The sequence below is a fragment of the Suricata suricatta genome, chromosome 9 (assembly GCF_006229205.1).
Source record: "Suricata suricatta isolate VVHF042 chromosome 9, meerkat_22Aug2017_6uvM2_HiC, whole genome shotgun sequence".
NCBI classification, from domain to species: Eukaryota; Metazoa; Chordata; class Mammalia; order Carnivora; family Herpestidae; genus Suricata; species Suricata suricatta.
Genome location: NC_043708.1, coordinates 62,479,875 through 62,486,714, shown reverse-complemented (window position 1 = coordinate 62,486,714; position 6,840 = coordinate 62,479,875). Strand labels below are relative to the sequence as shown.

The window sequence follows — 6,840 nt, the reverse complement described above, 5'->3', positions numbered from 1 at the left end:
TAGCGGGGTGCTCAGCCTCGGGGCAGAGGTTGTCAACACTGGGAAGGGATGCATATAGAGGCATTTCACAATTAGCACAGTAAGGCCCAGAAGGAGTTGCAAGCACTTTTGAGACATCTCCCTAGGTGTCCCAAGAATACCTACGGGGTGAGGGACTGTTGAGAGAGATGCAGATGGAGTCTTACAATCCAGTACAACTCCATGCTAAGGACAAAGTTGCTTCATTGATTTCTGTAGCCTGGAGACAGCTGGGAGTATGCTCTTGAAGGGTGTTTCAAATACTTAGGTTCTATTTCAATTATTCTCAGACTGACCTGTCTTGTTCTAGCCACTGTAGCACTTGCCAGTTTTGCATGGACTCCAGGGGCTGACATTGTCCAGCCTTATAACTGCACTGCAAGCAGTTTCTCCACTGCAATTTTTTTCTCCAGAATTTCCCTGTTGACACCCAGGCATGTGCCCCTACTAGGTATCTCTGCATGAGCAACAACCTAGAAATACAAGGTAATTAATCCCATGAGTATTAACCCAGTGGGAGAGAAATTATTCCATCTTTCTCCCCATTCCAATACAACATACAGTCTCTAAGATGCAGTATACAGTTTCTTGAAGGATGGTTTCATCATATGGAAGAAGAAGGTGTAGAGAAGAGACATGTAGCTTGACCTATAGGAGTGGGCACCTGGTATATAGGTCTTTGTGTCTCAAAGTAATGATCACCAAAGGGCATCCACAACAGAGGAAGATTTCATCAACGAGAGGAACAGATGACTCATCCTACAGATATAAGCCAGGGTCTCTCCTGAGCTACCCCATTGTTCATGCAGTGATCCCATAAACAGAGTGACCAAGGTAGCAAAGAAGGAGCCTATGCATGGGCTCAGGAGTCTGGGCTCTCCATTCCCAGGCTGCTCTACATACTAGCATTGTGAGCAGCAAAGACTGATGCTGATTCCCTGGTAGGTCATGCTTCAGTGAGGCCAGCCAACCATTTCATGGCAGAACAGTTACATTGGTCCCTTTACCCCCACATGTAGTAATTCATTTTTATTGGAATTGATACTTACTCTGCACACGGGTTTGTTTTTCCTTCCCGAAATGACCTCACCAGCATAACCATCTGACGCCTTTCAGAATGCCTGATAGACTGATGTGGTAGCGCTCATGACATTACATAAGACCAAGAGACCTATTTTATAGCAACAGCAAAAGAGTATGACAACAGGATCTACCATCTACCTGCTCATCAAGAAACAGCCAGCCTAACAGAATAGTCTAATGTGCTATTAACGGCTTGGCTCAGCTAGCTTGCCATGTTAGGGAAAATACCCTGCAGAAATAGACCAGTCTCCTCTGGCTGTGCAATATATGTGTTGAACTCTTAGCCAATATATGGTGTTATGTTCCCAACAGTTAGAACACATGAGTGAATCTGGGGAGGAGCATGGCCTCTCTCATCATCACTCCCAGCAACTTTCTTATGAAATTTATGTTTTCCATTCCTGCAAACTGACTTTTCCTGGTTTAGAGCCCTTGATGCCCAGAGGTCACATAAGGTTTCCACTGAACTTGAAACTGCAACTACTCTCAGATTACCCTGGGTTCCTTATGCTGGTGGATCAGCAAGCAAAGAGTTACTGTACTGCATACCACGAGGAGCTGACGTTGCTCTGCACCATGTGAGCAAGGGAGAGTACAGCTGAAATTCACAGAATTCATGAGGATGTATTTTGGTACATCCATAGAAAATGGGTAATTATAGCAATCACAGCCCAAGGACAAAGCAATAAAGACCTCAGACCCCTCGAGGATGTAGATCTCACACTACTAGGCAAGTGCAGTGTATAGTGGTGGCAGATTCCTGGCTGCAGTGATAGAAATCTAAAATGGGAAGTGGAAGAGGAACATGGTGAATGTCAATTATGGCCTTAGGACCAGCTGCAACTGTGGGACTGCATCTTATTTTACTCACCCTCTTGCCTTGGATCTTTTTGGAAATTTCAACTGCTACTACCTTGAGGGAAGGAAACTCTGTGACTGATTAGACTCAGACCAAGGGATAAATAGAAGACTTAGACCTTCAAGGAAAAAGTGAGGGCCTCTTGTTCTTGGGAAAACCCCAGAGCATATTCAGCAAGCCAGATGACAGAGGGCCCAAGCAGGCTGCGTGGTACAGGGCTGGACCGCATCAGACCATTCCTCCCCACTGCTGCCGGTCTCTCAGCTTCACTTGTCTCTTGCTCTGCTGTCACTGCAGCAAGCAGCCTCACAAAGGCGTAGCCTGGCCACGCTTTGCCTCACATCCATGCTGTGCAATGCTTGCCTGTTACTCTTGGACTTCTCTGATACCAAAACATAGACATAGAAATTCATAGCAACTCTTAGACACGCACATTTGGGTGTGCGGGAGAAGTAACTCTGTAGAGTGAACCTTTGACCAATGGGACATGGGAACAAGGGATAAATTCTTCCCCTTTTCTCCCCTTGAGGGACATTCCTGAGACACTGTTTACATGGCTCCAGGGAAGACGGTCCTGGGATACCAAACAATTAGTTGTGTTCAGGGGAGGACAGCTCAAAACACTTTGTTGTATTGGTTCTCTCTCTTTTCCTATCTTACTTCCCATGTCCTTCATCCTGATTCTTGGTCAACTCTCCCTAACAAAACAGTAGCACATGAACCTTTGCCTCAGGCTCCGCTTTCTGAGGAATCCAGGCTAAGAAAAGTGTGTCTCTGACAATAGAAAAATAGATAAATGTATAAAAATGGAAGTATTCCCCTCCACAGGAGAAAAAAAAAAGGTAAGTCAAAGTTCAAGCTTCACCATAAACAGTCCAGGGTACCGAGTGTTCACTATGGGGATATGATTTGAGCTTTGAGTAGCAAGAGCTACAAGTGAGGGCCTCTTGTTCTTGGGAAAACAAGGTAGTTATAAGCCTTTTTAAATTGCCTGAGGACATTTCCATTAGAGTTCCAGGAAATTTTTATTTAGAATTGGGGAGCACTAATATAAGGATTTGTGTTGGCCCAGGGTGGCCTGGTAAGAAGGTGAAGTTGATCTTTAATGCATCTGAAGATATTCTTTCAGCATCTTGCACTCCACTCCAAGAACATTCAGTGCTATGTTCTCTTTTCTGTGTCCTTTATCCCAACCTTTTTAGCTACACATTATTTGGAAATGGTCACTTAAGATTTGCATTTGAGTGGTAATGACCAGTGGAGCCTAATCTGGTCGTCCTCCAAAAACCCCAGGAGGCTTTTATAGACTAACCCCTTCACTCAAAAGACTGTGTCTCTAATGGGGGAGTTTCTGACATCAACAGTTGGCTAGCAGAGATAGATGTGAAGGTTCCTTTTTAAAAATCACATATACAATTCTTACTTTTCATTCATGTCTAGGACTTAGTATAAGCTATTTTTCCTGTGTCCTTTCAGATTATGATCTTTAACTATTAGTTTAAGGGGGGAGGGTAACCTCAGTTTTCCCCACCATGTTATTATAAAATTTTTAATAATAAAGTTGAAAGGTAATAATTTTACATGAGCAGGCTTATACCTACCACTTAGATTTTTTTCATTACTATTTTACTATACTTACCTTCTCACATATCTACATGTCTATCCATTTTTGTATCCACAGAACAATCCATCTTATTTTTTGATGCATTTCAAAGTAAATTGCAGGCATCAGTCCTCTTCTCCCTAAACACTCCCTTGGCTAGATTTTCCTCCTAAATAGTCTGCATGTCAGGACAAAGCAAAAAAGAATTCAGCTGCCGCTGCTTAAAAACTCATTCATTACTTTGGGAATCAAGGCAAAGTGAAATACAGGGATGGAATGAATTTGGTTTCCTCCTATTTCTCTAGCAAGAAAGTGACTGAAACCATGAACATTCATTTCCTGAACACTGAGGCCCTGACTTATTAATCTCTGTATTAAGAAAAAGCCATCAAACATTAGCTCCTACATAGCCACATGCTATAGTAAAACTAGCTCTCTATTGTTTATTTTTTATGCTCAAATCATTTTGCAGTATCTTTGTGTTTATAGGTGTTTCAAGCTATAAATCATATCTCAAACTGAGTGCAAAGTTTGAATCAGAACAATATAAGTTGTCTGATTGCATTCCTGACCCACACAGATACCCTTTGTGGATAAAAACAAGTTGCCCCATCTCGATCCTTCCTAAATTTATGTTCGCTCTGACACTCCCAGCCACCAAGTGGGCAGCTTCTCCACCAAGTGTCCTTGACAACTTCAGCCCCAGTGCTCTCTCTTGCCCAGCTGGCACAGGGCTATTTACAACCACAGAGTCAAGCACTTAATTGCTTATTTATTTTGTGTAGAATGGTCCTGTCTCCCTCTTGGTGTCTAAGTTCCTGCAACATAAGAAGCCTGTCTTCCGAATCTTCTACATTCGATGCGGGGTGCTCGGCATAGTACGAAGCACAGGCCTAAGCCTTTACATATCTTAGAGTTTTCCTCTATTCTCTCATTTATAGTTAATGCAGAGTAGTGGGCTGCTTGGCCTACTTGCTTCCAAACAATCGCTCTGGATACTTGCAAAGCGTTTCTCCCCAGATACGTGATCACGGTGGTTAATATCAGCTAGAATACTCTCCAGTAAGGCCGCAGGCAGTCCTCATGAGCAGGGACGTAGAGACAGGGCTTTTGTGTGTCAGAGCCGGAACTCAGAAATGCTCTGCTTTTCTGGGGTAAAAAAGACCCAGGGTTTTTCTTTTCAACACCCATTTGCACTGACCTCTTTTTCTGGCTTCTCAGTAAAAGGATTAAGGACTCAGGAAGCATTGGGGGGGAAATGGCTTGTTTAGCTGGAGAGGGAGCTTCAGCAAGTCTAACTCTGTGGGGGTGAGAAAACCATGAAGGAGCTTCCATTGCTCAGTTTCTGGCAGTTCTGCACGCGCAGGGCCCTGCGTTGTCCCACAGCGAAGTGCATGGCAGTGTGTGTATTATGTACATTGAAATGAACTGGTCCCTTGAGTAAGCACCTCCTGGGAGTTAGCGGGACACAGGGTGCTGCAGCACTGGGGCAATTTGTCAACCAACACCTAATCACCCACATCATTTATGCCAACTTCCAGGGGGTCAGCCTTTTCTGAGAATGTAGCCCATGGCAATGGGTTGATCCTTACATGTGACACCTTGTGGCTGTTTAACTAAATAATAAATACACCGATGTGCTTAAAAAATGTAAACAGATTCAGGCAATAGATAAATGTGCCTCTCTTTCTTCTAAATTTCCCCAGAAAAGCTTCCTTCTCATTCTGAATTTTATATGATTAAAAAGTCATCTACAAACTCATGGAGCTATTGAAAATTATTTTACTGAGGTCTGATGGTAGATGATAGCAAGTAGGTGCCGCATCTTGTCCCTGACCTGAGCTGGTTTAGTTCTAGAACCCAGGTAGGCTACAGAGTGACCTTATTTTCATTATCCTTATTTTTTACTATGATTTTACAGTGGTTTCAGTGAAGAACAGACTGAAAGAAATCCCTAGGGCTTTATCATCAAACTCAGATATAGAAACATGAGGCTCCCAGCAAGAAGCCAATTGTCTAGAGAAGAGTGAGTCCCAGAGCTGCTGCTTTTGTGTTTCTTTTTTCCTCTGCCATTCTATAAGATCATCGCCTTCAATGTTTTTCAGATCAGGCTTCTCAGGAGTGGTCTGGAAAACAAAAAAGCATTGAGAACACAGTTTGCCAGAAGAAACCTAAGTGCATTGAGGGAGCAGAGGCAGGGCAGCTTTGTGATCTTAGCAAAGAAGCATCATGTGATGATATTCAAGGCACCACTCAGTTCTCCCATCCACATCTACACACGTGTTGGCCTTAGATTCCCATCAGAGCCCACATGCTATGGTGACCGGAGTTTGAGGAGATCACCAAAGCCACCTCAGATACAGCCTGTAGGTTGCCAGACTGGGGCCCGAGTGATTCATGAAGATATTTACATGCAGCAGCCGGCCCTGCAGAAGCCAAGAAGGCCTCCCTGTTTTGTAGCTGGATTCTGCTCAGAAGTAAGATGAAGAGTTAATAACTCCCTTCCCCCTCCTTAAAGCCTGATTCTCACACTCAAGGCTGTTATCAAACCCACAGTCTTTTTAAGAGACTTCCCAGAACAGATTAAAGAAAATCAGTCACATACTGTTAGGAGGGAACATCCTAAAAAGTTTTCACCAGAGGGAACATCAGTACACGGTGAGCAGAGCCAACAGAATAGCTGGAGGCATAGACAGCAGGGCTTATACGCTGGGTTAGTAGGGATAGTATTAGATGGGATTGTTCTGCAGATAGCAACAGAAAATCTGTGAGAATATCCATTGTTGACTGAAGAAAACCTTGAGCTAGGCAGGTTTGGGTCAGCATCTTCACAATGCAAGTATACTGAGTCAGAGAGTCTCTGCAATTCTCTTGGTCTTTCCTCTCATGGTCGCAAAACGGTTGCCATAACTCCAGGCATTATGGCCTCACAAAGCCGTTTCCAAAGGCAGCTAGCAGAGACATTCATCATAAGCCTTCTATCTTTTATTAATTGTAATCATAACTAACATTTTTTGAGCATTTACAATATGTCAGGGGCTACCTGATCTTTTTTATTTATGTGTTGTCTCATTTAATTCTACAGCAGGTAAGACTAAAGCCTAGAGAGTGTAATTAGCTTTATCAGGGATTCACAGACAAAAACTGGTAAAGCTGGAACTCAAAGTCTGGCATTTTGGCCTCAGAACCTTTAAGTGCGAAACCACCTCTCAGCTAGGGAAGAAGAGATTTCCCAGAAGCCCCCAACAGAATTTACCTTATGCTTTATGGTTTAAAC

General features: G+C 43.3%; 1 long non-coding RNA gene across 1 annotated transcript; it reads right to left on the bottom strand.

Moving 5' to 3' along the window:
- Nucleotides 1-5,445: 5,445 nt before the first annotated feature.
- Nucleotides 5,446-6,450, bottom strand: LOC115302900. Its single transcript, XR_003913703.1, has 2 exons — nt 6,169-6,450; nt 5,446-5,689 (listed from the first exon to the last, which is right to left on the bottom strand). It is a non-coding gene; the product is annotated as an uncharacterized LOC115302900 (long non-coding RNA).
- Nucleotides 6,451-6,840: the final 390 nt, after the last annotated feature.